The following is a 16,681-nucleotide window of genomic DNA, read 5'->3' as shown; positions in this document are numbered from 1 at the left end:
GGTTAAGTGATGGAAAAGGAAGGGACATTCAGTCAAAACTTTAAGCAAATATTAGAGTCAAAGTCAATGTAGTTGTGATGCCATTAGTATCCACATATCTCTGCTTCTTTTCCCAGGCATGTGGAACCATTGCACTTTCCTTTTCCCTTAAGTTGGCCATGACCATGTTACATGCTGTGGCAGGTAAATGAGAGCAGTAATGACATCCATAAAGACAAAAATTTTAAGAGCTGTTGCTATGACAATCTATAATGTGTTAGGTAGTAGACACTTTGTCAGTCTGAGTCTCAGAGTAAAGATAAAGTAAGACAAAAAATTTCCAGAAGGCTTGTAGTGGAAATGTAGCATGGACAAGAAATAAAACTTGTTGTAAGCCTCTGAGACTTGGAAGTTGTTTGTTAACACAGTATATAACATAGCCTATTCTGAGGAGTATGGTAACCAGTAGGGGAGAACATAAAATAAGCTATTGGCTTTCAGAGATAAGAGTATAGAAGCTCAAAGGAAAATGAACACTGTGGTTAAATTATTGTCACTTTAAGGAAGATTTTCCTAAAAGTGTAAAAGATGGCTGAAACTAATCCTGTATTTTGGATGAATTCAGAAAGCACTAATTCCAGTCGTCCATGCACATATATATTTAAGGTTCAATGAATACTTCCAAGTGTTTGTAAATGTGGCTGCAGCTAGTCAAGGGGAAAAGGTGCCTTGTCGATAATGTTCCCATCCATGGTTTGAAAATCACTACTTGTTGTTTGTTACTGTTGTTATGTGCTGTTGAGTCGGACCTGACTCATAGTGACCCCCTCCTTGAGTTTCCGAGGCAGTATCACTAAAGAAGTAGATTGCCCAACCTTCGTTCCAAGGAGTAGTTGGATTTGAACTGCCAGCCTTCTGGTTAGCAGTCAAGTACAGTTGCAGTCAAAGCTCTACATTTCCTAGGCTAAAAGTAATCCCAGTATTTTCTCATGGTATGGGATAGGAAGCATTGTTTCCTTGTTCCCTTGTTTCAGTCATTAAAAAGTTGTCTACCAGATATCTATAAGACTAAACTAGACTTTGCAGTTTGATTTTTATTATAGTCAATGAAATATAATGGGAAAAGCACCAAACAAGAAATCAGAAAAACTAAATACTTTCTCAAATTCTGCCACTAAATGGCTATATTATTGTAAGTAAACAAATCTGAGACTCAATTTTCTTCATCTGTGGAATGAGGGGGTGAGGCTTCTGAATGTATTTTGATGTTAAGTATGAAAGCCATGATTTATAAGAAATACTGATAACCCTCAAAATGATTGAAGTTTATTGGAGGAAAATGCTGCTGTACAATTGCATCAGGGGCTGTCACAAACTGTAAAAGGGCCGTGATTTGACCTTGCTTGCAAGCCAACAAATTAGCCAGCCACAACTTCATGCACACCAGAGGAAGAGTATAGACTCCTGAGTGAGAGACAAAAGACTTTATTATTCATATCAATAACAGTAGTAAGAATATCAACATTTTCTTGTGGACGGTTCCCTAAGCTCCAGTTCCCATAGGGTAACACAAAGCTGTGACACCTACACAGGCAGTGAGTTGTATGTAGGAATGGATCCTTGATCTTAGGGGATGCAAATATTTTATAATGAATATTGAGCATGTCTGCCCTTGGCCCAGGAGTCATTCTCTTTATTATATCAGACAGTAAGCATGACTGCCCTTTGCTCCAGAGGGAGACACTAGCTCTGTCTTCCAAGCAGTTCAAAAACCTGCTCTTTTCTCTGGAGGGGCACACTGACTCTATTTTCCAAGGCAGTTTACTACATAAATATCCATGAAAAGACAATCAGTGTGTTTATTCATTACACATAATGCAGAAATGTGAGGGGATTATCACCCCAAAATACCTACTCATATTTGTATACAACCTTAGCTTCTGGAAAAATTTCCCATAAATGTACCCTCCATCAGCTCCTCGGATGAATTGAACCAACATCGTCTGCAGCCAAATCTATTCATTTTATCTCATAAAACATATAATTAAGGCTACAACCAACAGGACTCCAAGCAGCAGGATTGGATCATCTTGCAGTTTTTGATCTCAACCATGCCTTAAGGTCCTGTTCCCAATCAGTTGAATATATCACATAATCTTTTAGGGTCTACCTTAGAAAGCCAAATGGTTTGCTCATTAAGTTTCTGCAGTTGACCTTTCCACTTGGCCCAAGATATTAATGTAGATATTACAGGATGTATTAGCAGTTGCACAGACTCTACCATGTCCTTTGAGTAGGAAGTATATAGTAACCCTATCACTACGTAGCATAGTGGCTAAAGCACTTGACTGCTAACCAGAAGGCTGGCGGTTCAAACCCACCAGCCACTCCTCGGAAGGAAGGTTGGGCAATCTACTTCCATAGTGATACTGCCTCGGAAACCCAAGGAGGGGTCGCTATGGGTCGGCGCCGACTCGACAGCACATAACAACAACAACAACAACAAATCACCCACAGTAGTGACCAGTGAGTTAAGACTTATCCAAAAGCCTCCTAGGGCCAAGGTGGTGTCATTAATCATTTGAGATAAAGTCAGGAAGATATTTTATGCCAAGTTATGAAGTCAGTATGAGTCAGACTGGACTCGACGGAATGACGTTTGGTTTCTAATTGGATTATCTCCACCATAAGGATAACACCTGAGAGGCATATATAAACAATGGTTCTATTATCTCTCCAGACATTAGGATTGAGTTCATAGCCAAATATGGTTTTGAAATCTATCATGTGGCCACAACAAAATACATAAAAGCGTTGCTCCACATACTGCTTGGTGAGTAGTGACTGGGGTCTTCAAAGCTTCCAAGCGGCCATCTAAGATGCAGCTAACAGGTCTCCTAGCGTCGGAAGTGAAGAAGAATGCAAAAATAAAATAAAATAAAATAAATAAAAGACATTTAGAAGCAATCAGCCCTAGGACACGATGGCCCTCAAGACCAGAACTAGATGGTGCCTGGCTACCAATGTCAACCACTCAGGAAAGGATCAAATCTGGAGATCCTGGATAGTGTGGGAGAGAAAACATGGAATAAAATCCCAAAACTCAATAATGACCAGAATTACTGATCAGATGAAATCTGGTGAGACTCCCAATAGTATGACCCTGGAATACATTCTGCGCCTAGAATAAAACTCAACCCTGGGGCAGACTCTCAGCCCAATAGTTAACAAGACCTATATGCAGATCACTCCAGAATGACACACCTACATACACTATGGTAATACATCCCTTAATGTAATTGACCATGGAACACCAGAGGACCAACATTCAAATTGAGGAAATGCAGGACAAACAGGTGTGCATAAATATGAGGGGCACAGGGGGGAGGTTACAGGGTAGGGAGGGGAGGAGACTGGGTTAGGGTTGAACATGGCAAATGGGGAATGAAACTAAATGTACACTTAACATTGAATGTAAAACAAGCTCTTAAAATAAATAAATAAATAAAATCTATCATGTGGCTAGAGTCATGCCAGATTACAATATTTAAAATGATTTATTTCATTTATTATCTAAATATTATAGTATAAGTTTTCCTTTTGTGTAGATTACTAAGTAAAAGCCATAGTGTTTTCTAACCCCTTTATTTAAAAAAAAAAAAAAAAAAGTCAAGGCAATCAGTAAGAATGAATGTTCACAACACAAATAGGTAAACATCATCTGCAGGCAGAGTAGATACGCCCCCACATAGGATGTAGATAAGCTGCTCTGATCAAGGTAAATTTCTACCACTTCCCTGTCATTGTGACTGAAATTCTCAGCATTAGATATTAATGATTTTTCAATATAAAGAAGAGAGTCTTGCTTAAGGCAGACACCAATAGGAGAAGAAATGCTCATAGTCACTATTTCTTACCCATATGTTTTACATACTTATTTGAAAGGAAACCACAAAACCAAAAATTGCTGTTGAGTCAATTCTGAATTATGGCAATTCCATGCATATCAGGGTGGAACTGTGTTCCATAGGGTTTTCAGTGAGTTTTTCAAAGTGGAAAGAAACTTCGTATTGCCATATTTTCAGTAAACAACATGTCCATGTAAATAATGTACCCACACATTTAATACAAGGAAATGATTAAATTAATTAAAACCATTCTGGCATAGTGTGCTTATACATATACCATACATGTCTTATGAATTTTCGCTTCAGTAACACATCCTCTCTTATTACAGGCTAATCATATTGCTCTGTTCATTTTCTTTAAATCTTCTGCTTATGTGTATAAAAATAGTCTGAAAATGTCATTTTTGGTGATAATTTTATAATAAAGATTTAAGCCATAGTCAAGAAGTCATAGATCAAATTTGGTCACCCCACAGTAATTGAAGAGAAAAAAAAAATATTTGTTTCCATTAATTGAAGTTGATAATAACAGCACATTAGCTCATAAATGGGATGGGAATAACTTATCAGTTCATCTTAAGTGAAACCATTATGTTATGCTAAAAAAAAAAAAAATTGTCATTGAGTTGATTCCAACTCATAACAACTCCCGTTGTGTTCCTGAAGGTATAAATCTTTAGGGAAGCAGATTGTCTCATCTTTCTTCCACAACAGCTAGTGGGTTCAAACCACCAACTTCTGGTTAGCAACCAAATGCCTTAACTCTCAACATCACCAGAGATCCTTTAGATTACATTAGGTCCACTTATTTCATAGTTTAATTATGTCTTCTTAGTGTCAACTGAAGTCAGAAACATGTGGAAAAAAATTTGGCATAGCTATTATGAAAATAGCACAAAGGGGATTCATGGTTGGCAAAACAATGTATGTTGTCATGTGCCGTCATATAAATCACATTATTTGCAAAAATTGGATAAATAAGACTCAGGTCAGTTTGAAAGAAACAGAATAAAAAAGGGAAGGTTAAATGGATTAGATATGAAAAGGGAATCTGTATGGTAGGGAGAGCAGTGGAAATTTTAGTGTAGGGATACAAGGCATCAAGAGACCCTGGATCAAAGATGGGACATTGTAGAGATTAGGTTGTGCTAAAGTCCCAGTTTTGCCTTGTATTACCCTCTTACCGTGTTAGGAGTTGCAAAGTGATATGAGCTTGAGAGCAGAGCTTTCCCTATGATTGAGTACACTGCTACACCATACTAAACATTGTTTATTTCAGAACAATGTTGGCCCAAGTCCAATGAGATTCATCAACATCGTCATCTCTGCTGACTCATTTAACTACCAAAAGAACTTAATAAATCAACTCCAAATAGAAATATGGTGAAAGTGCCCAAAATAAAGGAGAATTGAGAGAGAGATCACATAAGACTTATAACATTCATTTTTAAAATGTAAAACAAATAATAAAGAAGAAAAGAAAAGAATTTAAAAAGAAGGCAATATTTAGAAATCATTTTTGGAGGAATCTCTGAACACCTATTACCAGGTTCATGATAAGCAGAAGAAATACACTTTCATCTCTGGGAACGATAGATAGATGATTGTGATACTACCGAATCTGCAAATGGTTTTCCCCACCACTGCCTTAATACCTGGTTCCCGTATCTCAGTATCCACAGCTCTGATTTTATATCACAGATGCTAAAGTGTGGCACGCAGGGTTCAGCTGTCAGCCCATGTTGACTTCACGCAGCAAAGGCTGTTCAAATGGACAGATTTTCACAGGGATTATGCCTAACCCAATCGTTAGTCACTCACCCTCTGTGGCTTATCTGCTTTAATTTGTTTATCTTGTTTGGTCATTAGTTTTATCTAGGTTTCATATTCATTCTCCTCTATCATATCTCTGACATTTCAGTTCAGGAGGTGATTGTTTACCATATACATTGATTCTCCCAGGCCCTCAAATATTCCACAATCGATGCTAACAAGATAGTAACTATGAATAGTCATTATTTGGCTATTTTGGGACACATTCTCCATCTCATTTTAATGCAATCTTATGTTCCAAGTCTCTTGGGAACTCTCACATATTCCTTTTGAACCTTTATTCTTTAATGCTAACCAGACAGAGCCTTTGTACCTTTTTGGAATGAATAAATACAGACTACCTCGGGTGATTTAAATCTCTTTCTCATGTGCCTTTAAAAATGCACACTTTGCTTTTATCAACTCCATAGTTTTCACTTTCAGGAGAAAACACTGCAACCAGCATAAGTTCTCTTATCAGCCTATATTATAGATGAGGGTACCAGCTAGGGACAAACTTGTCTTCCAGGTTCCTAATAAGTTACAGACAGAGAAGAATGTATTATGGATGCTTCGGATCATTCGTCTGGCCTGTTTTCTGTTGTAGTTCTTGTTGCTACTTTATATATTGACCACACCAGGGGTTTCCATGTGGTATATAATTGAGACTAAGAAAGGATCCAAGTAGCAGTGTCCCTGAGTGACACAAACCATTGAACATTTGACAATTAGCTGAAAGATTGGTGGTTCAAACCCACCCAGGCATTGCTTGGAAATTAGGCTTTGTGGTCTTTTTCCAAAGGACATAGCCTTGAAAATCCTATGGAGAGTATTTGTACTCTGCACACATAGGGTGGCTAGGAGTTGGAGTCACTTAGTGCTTAAGGCATTTGACTGCTAACCAGAAGGCTGGCAGTTCAAACCCACCAGCCACTACTCGGAAGGAAGATTTGGAGATCCACTTCCATAGTGATGCCACCTTGGAAACCCAAGGAGAAGTCACTATGAGTTAGATCCAACTTGAAGGCAGTGAGTTTGGTTTCGTTTTTAGTTTGGAAACAACACCTAGAAACAGGACCCAAATAAATATACATGGCATTGGGTTTCATGGGAGTTAGCTAAGCCCAGTGGAACCAACACATTGGTTCTAAGGAAGAAAGCCCAGCAACTGCAAAATAATTGCCCCTGTACTCTCCTGTTTGTGTTTTTCATGCTTTGTATGACAATGAGCTTTTCTTCTAAGTAAAACACCACTGGTATAATTGTCATTGCTCTGTGTTCTGGGAAGTCTGTAGAGGCTCTTAACATATTTGGACACACTGATATGTGCAGCACACCATCTCCACCACGTATTCTCATGCTGCCAATTTTATTTAATATCATATTATCATATAAAAAACCAAATCCACTGCCGTGGAGTCGGATCCAACCCATAGCAACCCCTCCTTGGGTTTCCAAGGTGGTATCACTACGGAAGTAGATTGCCCAACCATCCTTCAAGGAGTGGCTGGAGGGTTTGAACCTCCAGCCTTCTGGTTGGCAGTCACATGCCTTAGGCACTATGCCAACAGAGCTCCCATATTATCATATAGTATGCAATTTGATATGAAAACCAACAAACTAGGTTTAAACGGTCATGGTTTACTAGGAGACCTAAAGCATGCACTGTCTCATGCTGTCCTAAAAGAGATTTTACCTATTTGTGTAAAACTGCTCAAACATACTGACAAAGCAATAAATGAAATGTGTGGCTGGTTTTTGCAGGATTGTGTGAGCAGTCAAGCACTTCCGGCCAAGTACCAGACTACTCAATATAAGGTCAGCTGTATTGTGTTGCCCTATTCCGTGACACCAACATTTACTTTTAAAGAGGCGTAAGTTGGAGAAAGAGGAGGAAAAAGGGAGTCTCTCTTCAGCATTGTATGAGGCCCAACCCTAGTGGCTTAGTTCTGTGCACAGATAAACTACCTATCATAACCGAGCTTTGGTTGGCAGCTATCCATTATCATCTCTTCCACAGCAATCAAAACAAGAAACACTTTTAAGGAAATGATAAACCTCAAAGGAGAATACCACTCAGTGTATTAGGAATCCCAAAGAACTCTGTTAGGTGTCTAGTCCAGGGAACAAAATATTCAACCTTTAAATAAATACACAATAAAAATAGCACACACTTACTATAGGGTTACTGGACTGTAGCAGTAAATGAACTGAATAAAATTTTATGGCTTCTTAACATGCTGAGGTTTTTGCGGTGTCTTCCATCTTGTAGCTTAACAACATTTTGCAGTCTGCTATCAGTGAAACTAATAGTGCAGATGAAAATTTTATGAAAAATGGGGAATCTACATTGGTTTTATATTATGTCAGTGAAATGAATAAAGATCATTATTTGGCATTAACAGCTAATGGTGAGAAAAGGAGTGGGGGCTGGTTGCTCCATTTTTGGCCTCGGAATTGATGTTTTTTAAAGAGTTGGCTGTAATTATAATATTTGAATGTCATTATCATTAAACTGATGAATTATTTAGAAAGAAGGTGAACAAGGCAAAGAGTCCTTTGGTGTGTTCATGCATTTTAGTTGTATTTTGCCAGTCGAGGTGCTCCTTTCAGACGGCCGTATTCATCACACGGATGGTGTAGATATGTTTTTTTTTATTTCCACAGTAGGTCAAAATTTTCCACCACAGAACATTTGAGGGTTATGGTTGGAGGAAAGGGAGAAGAGAAATTGCTAAATAATCAATCATATTGCAAATGGCAATAGTATAAATAGATAGTACATAGACTCTTTGAAATGGATTGCTTTACATTTTCCAGTGGAATTGTTATAATGAGCCCCTTATCAACCTCTGTCCTCTCACCTAGATCACCTTCAAGAAAGCTTTCTGATAAAACCAGAGGAGTCGGATCCAACTAACAGCGACCCCTCCTTGGGTTTCCGAGGCACTATCACTATGGAAGTAGATTGCCCAACCATCCTCTGAGGAGTGGCTGGTGGGTTTGAACCTCCAGTCTTCTGGTTAGTAATTAAATGCCTTAGGTACTACACCACCAGAGCTCCCTCCTTTCTGATAAAAAAGGAAACATAATTTAGAAAAGAAAAAAAAAAAAAAAAAGAACTATTAGAATACTGTCTTGTGGATGAAAAAAATATTTATTTTAAGATACAAGCAACTTTGCTTGCAAATATTTTCCTTGAATCATATAGCAAATTAGTAATGAGAAACCTTTATTTTCTCATTTTTCCCTCTTCTACTCTCTCCTCATGAAATAACCTTTGCTTTTCAGTGGATTCATTCTTTAGGAGTCTGAAATAATTTTCTCTCTTAACTTATTAAAATAATTATTTTCATTTGCCTGACTTGGTATGATTCTGCCCCATCAAAGGAAACTTGCTACATTGAGTCCTTGATGCCAGTCTTTGATTAATATTTATTGAGTGTTAAGGTGTATACTTATTTGCGGTATACAAAAAAGAATGAGACATAGCTTTCTACTTTGGGCAGGCTGTAATTAACAGAATATCATATTTTAACCTCATCCTATATATTTGTTGTGTCTCATGCAGTTTAATACATTTTCATAGTTCATAATGGAAAGACTTTTGTTCTAAATTGTTGCAAATACTCTGTCTTGACCATAGAAATCCTTGTTTTCCTGGAGAATTATGGAATTTTACACTTCCAGTGATGTGCTACCTCCTACCTGCCTTTATTTTTATTGTTTTCTTTCATTTGTCCCTGGGTGGCCCAAACAGTTTGCACTTGGCTACTAATAGAAAGACTGGCAGTACAAAACCACCCAGTGGCACCATGGAAGAAAGATCTGGTGATCTGTTTCTGTAAAGATTACAGACAAGAAAATGGTATGGAGTAGTTCTAATCTGCAGCACAGGGAGTTAACATGAGTTAGAATCAACTCAATGGCAATGGGTTTGATTTCCCTAATTTGAGGCTGAGATTGTTTCCACTGGGGAAATTCCTTTGACTTAGATCCCAAAGAAGAAGAAATAATAAACTGGATACTTAGAGTGGACTTTGGGCATATGGCTATAGGCAGCATTCAATTGACAACTTTTCTTTCATATATATCCCTTTCCTCTATTCAGCACAGTTTATCAGACAGGAAAAGATCCATGAATGCACTATCAAATTCCTGTCTACTATAAAGAATGTCCATTTCAATAGACTAACTCTTCTACTCTAGAGAAATGGAGTCTATGTAGTTAGGAATCATTCAGTATTCAAGTAAATTTTAAATTAATATGCCAAGATTAAAAAACAATTGCTTCCTTTCATTAATATTGTTACTTTTTTCTTTTATGTTTTTCTTATTTTATCTTGAAGAAATAATCTACAGTGCACTTGTTCTTTGTTAAGTGGAATTCTTGATATTCTATTAAAAACATTCTTAAGTTATGCCACTGTGTAGCTGCTAGGTGCTCTCTCTTTCATCTGCTTAACCAAGTTCTTTTTCTCTCCAGTACTTCAAATACCGGATACACAGCTGCACACCAACATACACATACACTCTCATCACAAGTGAATATCAAAGAGAGGCCACTCAATTTATTAATTTATTTGGTGTTATTTACATTGAATGAATGAGATTTTACTTTCTCCAATAGTATTTACATTTCATACTGTTTAATTCATAATAAAGAGCAAAGATCAGCCACACGTTTCATTCACATGTAAATTTTCGAGCACTGGAGCTCACACAAATTAACAAATGATTAGCCTTGACTAAAGAGCAAAAGCTGAATATTAAGAAAGTAATATTTTATTCCTTGTTGCTGATCATGAATTCTCATAAGATTTTTCACTCCTATTTGTTAGCCTCCTTTTTTTCTATTAGTTTTATAATAATAAATACATTCTAGAAACTATTAAACAAAACACAAATCCACACAACTGGACCAGGAAGCAACATCATCATAACTGGAGGACAGATTACAGTTGCCAAGAATTTCATTTTACTTGGGTCCACAATCAATGTCCGTGGAAGCAGAAGTCAAGAAAACAAAGAACATATTGCATTGGACAAATCTGAAGCAAAAGACATGTTTAAAGTTGAAAAGCAAAGATGTTTCTTTGAAGACTAAGATGTGCCTGAATCTAGTCATAATATTTTTAATCACCTCACGTGCATGAGAAGCTAGACAATGAATAAGATAGACTGAAGGTAACTTAGAATCACGGTGTTGTTGAAGAGTATTGAATAGACTGCCAAAGGAACAAATAAATCTGTCTTGGAAGAAGTACAATCAGATTATTCCTTAGAAGCAAGAATGGTGAGACTTCATCTCATGCACTTTGGACATGTTATCAGAAGGAATCATCATTGGAGAAGGATATAAAGCCTGGTAAAGTAGAGGGTCAGAAAAAAAAAAAAAAGAAGGAAGACACCTAATGAGATAGATGGACACAGTGGCTGCAACTATGGACTCGAGCCCAGCAACAATTACGCTGATGGCACAGGACTGGGCACTGTTTCTTTTTGTTGTGCTTAAATTTGAGATGATTTGGAATCTAATCAATGGCACCTAAGAGCAACAACAAATTTCATAAGTCATTCAGTTTTGATTCTTGATGTGAGCTAAAGCTATTTCTACCTGCTATTTCAATAAAAACAAGATCTCCTACTGAAATCTCAATATTTCACACACGGGATACTAACTGTTCTGTATTTACAAAATCATGTTTATATTCATCTATTTTTACATTTTCCTAGTTAGTTAGCATTATTTAGCAAGTACCTCAAATCAAGACTCAAAAAACTTCCTTGGAAAAGAAGAATCAATACTATGTTGATTCCACTGATAGAGTAAAGCCTGTTTGCTTTTTATTCAGACATTGCTTAGTGGAGCAAATCACACCATTCCTTTTTGTTTGTTTGTTTGTTTTAGGTGTAACCATGGACTATTATATCAGGAGAAAGATAAAGGAAGTTCTGAAATAGTTATTTATTCCTCACACCTCTAGGTGTGCAATGAGGACGGAGAACACAGAGAGTAAGGCTTCGTTTCTGGAGCATTGCAGAATCAGAGTTAGAAAAAGTAATTCTTTGGGATCTCATCAATCAATATATACAAGATTTCCATGAAATGGTTAGAACTGAGACACCATAGTGAACAAGTCAAATGTGGCTGAAATTCACCCGGGGACGAATGTTGCAGGTATTAAATTATCCATGGGCTCCAGTCAAGCAATTCAATACTCAATCTGCTCAAAGCCCAAGGAAATAAAAATCACATAAGGAATTCCAGTCTGAAAGAATATTTTCTTTTTAATTTCTGACGTACAATGGCAGGTCATCTGACATCATGTCACATCAGCTTAACTCCCTGGCTGCAACAGACCTGTTGTGCCATATCACAGGGGGAGGGGGTGGGGGAATGTACAAAGACATTCTTGTCCTCAATCAGATTTCCCTGGTATCAGTCTGGACAGCAAGCAGTCAATCCCAATTGAGCAGGGAGATGGAGACAGAGCAGATTAATAAGTGGATCTTCTTTATCTGAAGAGCTGGCAGGCATCATGGTTCGCCAGGCACCTGAGTTATATTTTTAAATAGGTCAACACATCGAGCGTTTACAAAGGGGAAATGGAGTTAGCTGGAAGATTGGCACCAGTGGGAAACACAATGTGGGAGGTGGAGCTCAAGGTGTGCTTTGATGGAGTCTGAGGATTTAGGAGAGTAGAAAATAGAAAATAAAGAATTGCTGTCCCTCTTTTTCCATTTTGAGTGAAAAAAAAATGAACATACAATGGAAAGTGTGCAAAATAAGTCCTGGTAACATCACTACACCTGGTCAGGCATTTTAGTTTTAAAAATATCCAAAAATATCATCATGACCAATACACTACAATCATCAAGACAGGGGGGAAAAAAAAAAAAGTGGGGATTTTGTTTATTTATTTTGCATTTTCCATGACATGAATATCTCTGGAAGTTATACAGGAAATAGGAGAATTGGGCCTTTAAACAAGACAAAGAAATAGAATCTGTTAGGTTCAACTATAAAACAATAACATCAGGTGTGTGAGTGTGTTTGTGGGATAGAGAAACAGACACAGAGAGACTGATTTATTAAAATGTCTTAAAATCAGGTACAGAGGGAAATTCAATTATGTTTTGAATAATGGAAGCAACCTTAGCATTAACATGTAAACCAATACCCCTTGCAGTTGCATAATTTTACTATGTCTATCCTTTCATATGCTCAGCATTTTTAAAGCTGAAAGAATTGAAGAAATTTTCAAGCTTTGAGTTGCAGTATTGAGCATTTTGTGAGCAAAATATTCAACATTGCAGGAAATATCAAAAGGAGGATGGAAAGAATTCACAGAGTCACTGTACCAAAAAGAATTGATTGACGTTCAACCATTTCAGAAGGTAGCTTATGATCAAGAACTGATGATACTGGAAGAAGAAGCCCAAGCTGAACTGAGGGCATTGGCAAAAAAGCAAGGGTCCGGGAATTGACAGAATACTAATTGAGATGTTTCAAGAAATGCATGCAATGCTAGAAGTGCTCACTCATCTATACCAAGACATTTGGAAAACAGCTATCTTTACAAGCACTAAAAGAGATCCATATTTGTGCCCATTCCAAAGAAAGATGATACAAAAGAATACAGAAGTTATTGAACAATAGCTATCATTAACGTCACACCCAAGGAAAAGTCTACAGAAGAGTGTTCAAAAATGGTAGGAGCAATACATAGGGAACTGCCAGAAATTCAAGTGAATTCAAAAGAGGACATAGAATGAGGGATGTCACTGCTGGTGTCAGACAAAGAATATCAAAAAGATGTTTACTTGTGTTTTTTTGACTAAGCAAAGGCATTCGACTATGTGGATCATAACAAATTTTCAATGAAATTGGAAAGAATGGAAATTCCAGAACACTTAACTGAGCTCATTTGGAACCTGTACATAAACAAAGAGGTAGCAGTTTGAATAGAACAAAGGGACTCTGTGTGGTTTAAAATCAGGAATGATGCATGTCAGTGTTGTATGCTTTCACCAAACTTATTCAATCTGTATACTGATTAAATAATCTGAGAATCTGGACTATATGAGGGAGGAAGGACATCAGGATAGGAGAAAGCGTCATTAGCAGTCTGTGGTATGTAGATGATACAACCTTGCTTGCTGAAAGCAAAAACCACTTGTAGTACTTACTGATGCAGATCAAAGACTATATCTGCCAGTATAGATTACACTTAAACATAAAGAATAAGAAAATTCACACAACTGGATCAATAAGCAACATCATGATAAACAGAGAAAAGATTGAAGTTGCCAAGGATTTCTTTTTACTTGGATCCACAATCAACACCCAAAGAAGGAGCAGTCAAGAAATTAAACATTTTTAAAGTGTTCAAAGACCTCTTTAAACTATTAGAAATGGAGCACATCATTTTGAGCACTAAGGTGTGTCTGATATAAGGCATCCTATTTTCAGTCTCCTCATATGCATTCAAAAGCTGGACAACAAATAAGGAAGACCTTTGAATGATGATGTTGGCAAAGAATTTTGAATATACCATGGACTTCCAGAAGAACAAATAAATCTGTCTTAGAAGAAGAGCAGGCAGAATGTTCCTTAGAAGCTACCAGGATGGCGAGATTTGTCTCTCATACTTTGGACATGTTATCAGGAGGGACCAGTCGTTTGAGAAGGACATGAGGCTTGATAAAGTGGAAGGTCAGAAAAAAAGGAGATGACTCTCCAGAAGATGGACTGACACAGTGATTGCAACAAGAGGCTCGAACAGAGCAGAAATTTTGAAGATGGACCAGTACCAGGAAGTCTCTTGTTCTGTTGTATATATGGTCTCCATGAATGGCAACCAACCAGATAATAACAACATTAATTCACAATATTTCTTAATTTAATTTAACATTTTCAAAAGCATGTATAATGATCCTCAAGACTTCCAAATACTAATGCCTTGAAAATAGAATCTTTTTTGTACTGTGGTAAACAGTGTGTCAACAGCTCACAATTTAAACATTAAGCCATCTCAATCATGAAGTTTTGTTTGTTGTTCTAGTCTCTAAAAGAAATAAAGAAACATATTCAACACACTTTCCAGGATCTGAATCTCCAGGGATGGATTATGGATAGGCCCAAGTTAAATTCTTAACTGCAATAACAGGGTGGCTCACTTAAGGTATCCTGTTCTTAAATCTTGACCTTGAGTTACCAAGAAAGTCCAAACAACATACATGGGGATTCACTATTTAGCTACTTGTTTGTGTGTGAGTGAATAATGAATTATTACAAGAAAAAAACCCAACTTTTTAAAGTTATCCCTTTTGACTTCTACTCCTGCCTCTCTCTTGGGGGTAGGAGAGGATCCTTGGGATTGTCCTGCAGTACCCAGATTGAGCACGGCAAGATCAAATGATTCACACTCACAGGGTTTGCCTCAACACTTGTTTTGACAGCTGGAAGTCAAACTCCATTTGCTTGTGTTGTTTCCATGGGTAGATAAAAAAGACATTTGAAAAGAATAATTTGGGACCTCTAGGGAGAATAGCATATTGATTGAGATGAACTGTGCAAAGCTAAAGAAGCAAATTTCTCCTAAAATGAGACTCAGGAAAATTAAGTAGCAAGGGAGCAATGAAGTAACAATAAATGCTTAATTTGGAAAGGTTTATAAAGTCTCCCAGAGTTCTTGAATCCTCTGATCCCAGTGCCTTAGATTTAGTTAGTGATTAAATGATTATCTGATATGACAGTGCAGTGGGATAGGAGTTTCCTCTATTGCTTCTGTGTGGGAACAAGAATAAGTATTGGCATTGTATAACTGAGGTATATTGGATGGTGAAAGTAAAATGATAGAATTAAATTTTTTTTTTTTAAGTCATTTGAGAAACCAAACAAAGCTGTGGAAGTAGAAACAGTCTCAGCATGGGCCTCCTAGGCAATCCTCCATACCATAAAAGAGAATGTAACCAGTAGAATGTAACCAGTAGAAACCAGTAAACTTTTGAGTAATCAGCAATCTTGAATCAGAGAGCCACTATAGACCTTGGTGAACCAGCAGACATGGAGATAAGCTCAATAAATTGATTCTGGAAAAGCCTGGAAGGATCACTATATCTAGAAATATTGCTCAAAGACATCCACCTCAGACTAGACATTTAAGCAGCTTTGCCTGTCTTCAGTTCTCCTCATGCCCAACAGATAATCTCTTTAGTAATTTTGGTTGTTATCATCCATTCCTTCTCTCCCCATTTGATCTTACTAGTATAACCCACTGTAATTGAATCAGTTCCAAATCATAGCAATCCCGATTGGGATTCCAAGGCTGTAAATCTTTATGGAAGTAGATTTCCTCATTTTCCTCATAGAGCAGCTGGTGGGTTTGAACCACCAACCTTTTAGTTAGCAACCAAATGCGTTACAATTATGCCACCAGATAACATCCTTACCAGTATGTTGTTCTTGTTGTTATGTGCTGTCGAGTCGGTCCCAACTTATAGCGACCCCTCCTTGGGTTTCCAAGGCAGTATCCCAATGAAAATAGATTGCCCAACCTTCCTTCCAAGGAGTGGCTGGTGGGTTTGAACCAAGAGGCTTCTGATTAGCAGTCAAGTGCCTTAGGCACTACGCTACCAGAGCTCCCCTCTTATTAGTACAGGTGTCAAAATATTAGCCAAATGATTCAATCAAGGGAATAAAGGAATAAAAGATGATTAATTCTTGAAAAATCTTTATCTCCTATAGACCAATAAATGATTGATTATATCTCTGATAAAAACAATCTCCTCTGAATTCCAGTTTGGATATAACTGGAGATAACAGGAATGAAATATAACCACATGAGTTTCACCATAATATGTTGTTGTTGTTGTTGTTAAGTGCCGTTGAGTCGTTTCTGACTCATAGTGACCCCATGCACAGCAGAACGAAACACTGCCCGATCCCGCGCCAGCTTCACAATCCCTGCTATACT

The sequence above is a fragment of the Orycteropus afer genome, unplaced genomic scaffold (assembly GCF_000298275.1).
Source record: "Orycteropus afer afer isolate SDZICR_OR568_19922 unplaced genomic scaffold, OryAfe1.0 scaffold00161, whole genome shotgun sequence".
Taxonomy (NCBI): Eukaryota; Metazoa; Chordata; class Mammalia; order Tubulidentata; family Orycteropodidae; genus Orycteropus; species Orycteropus afer.
Note: the sequence above shows the minus strand (reverse complement) of the source record.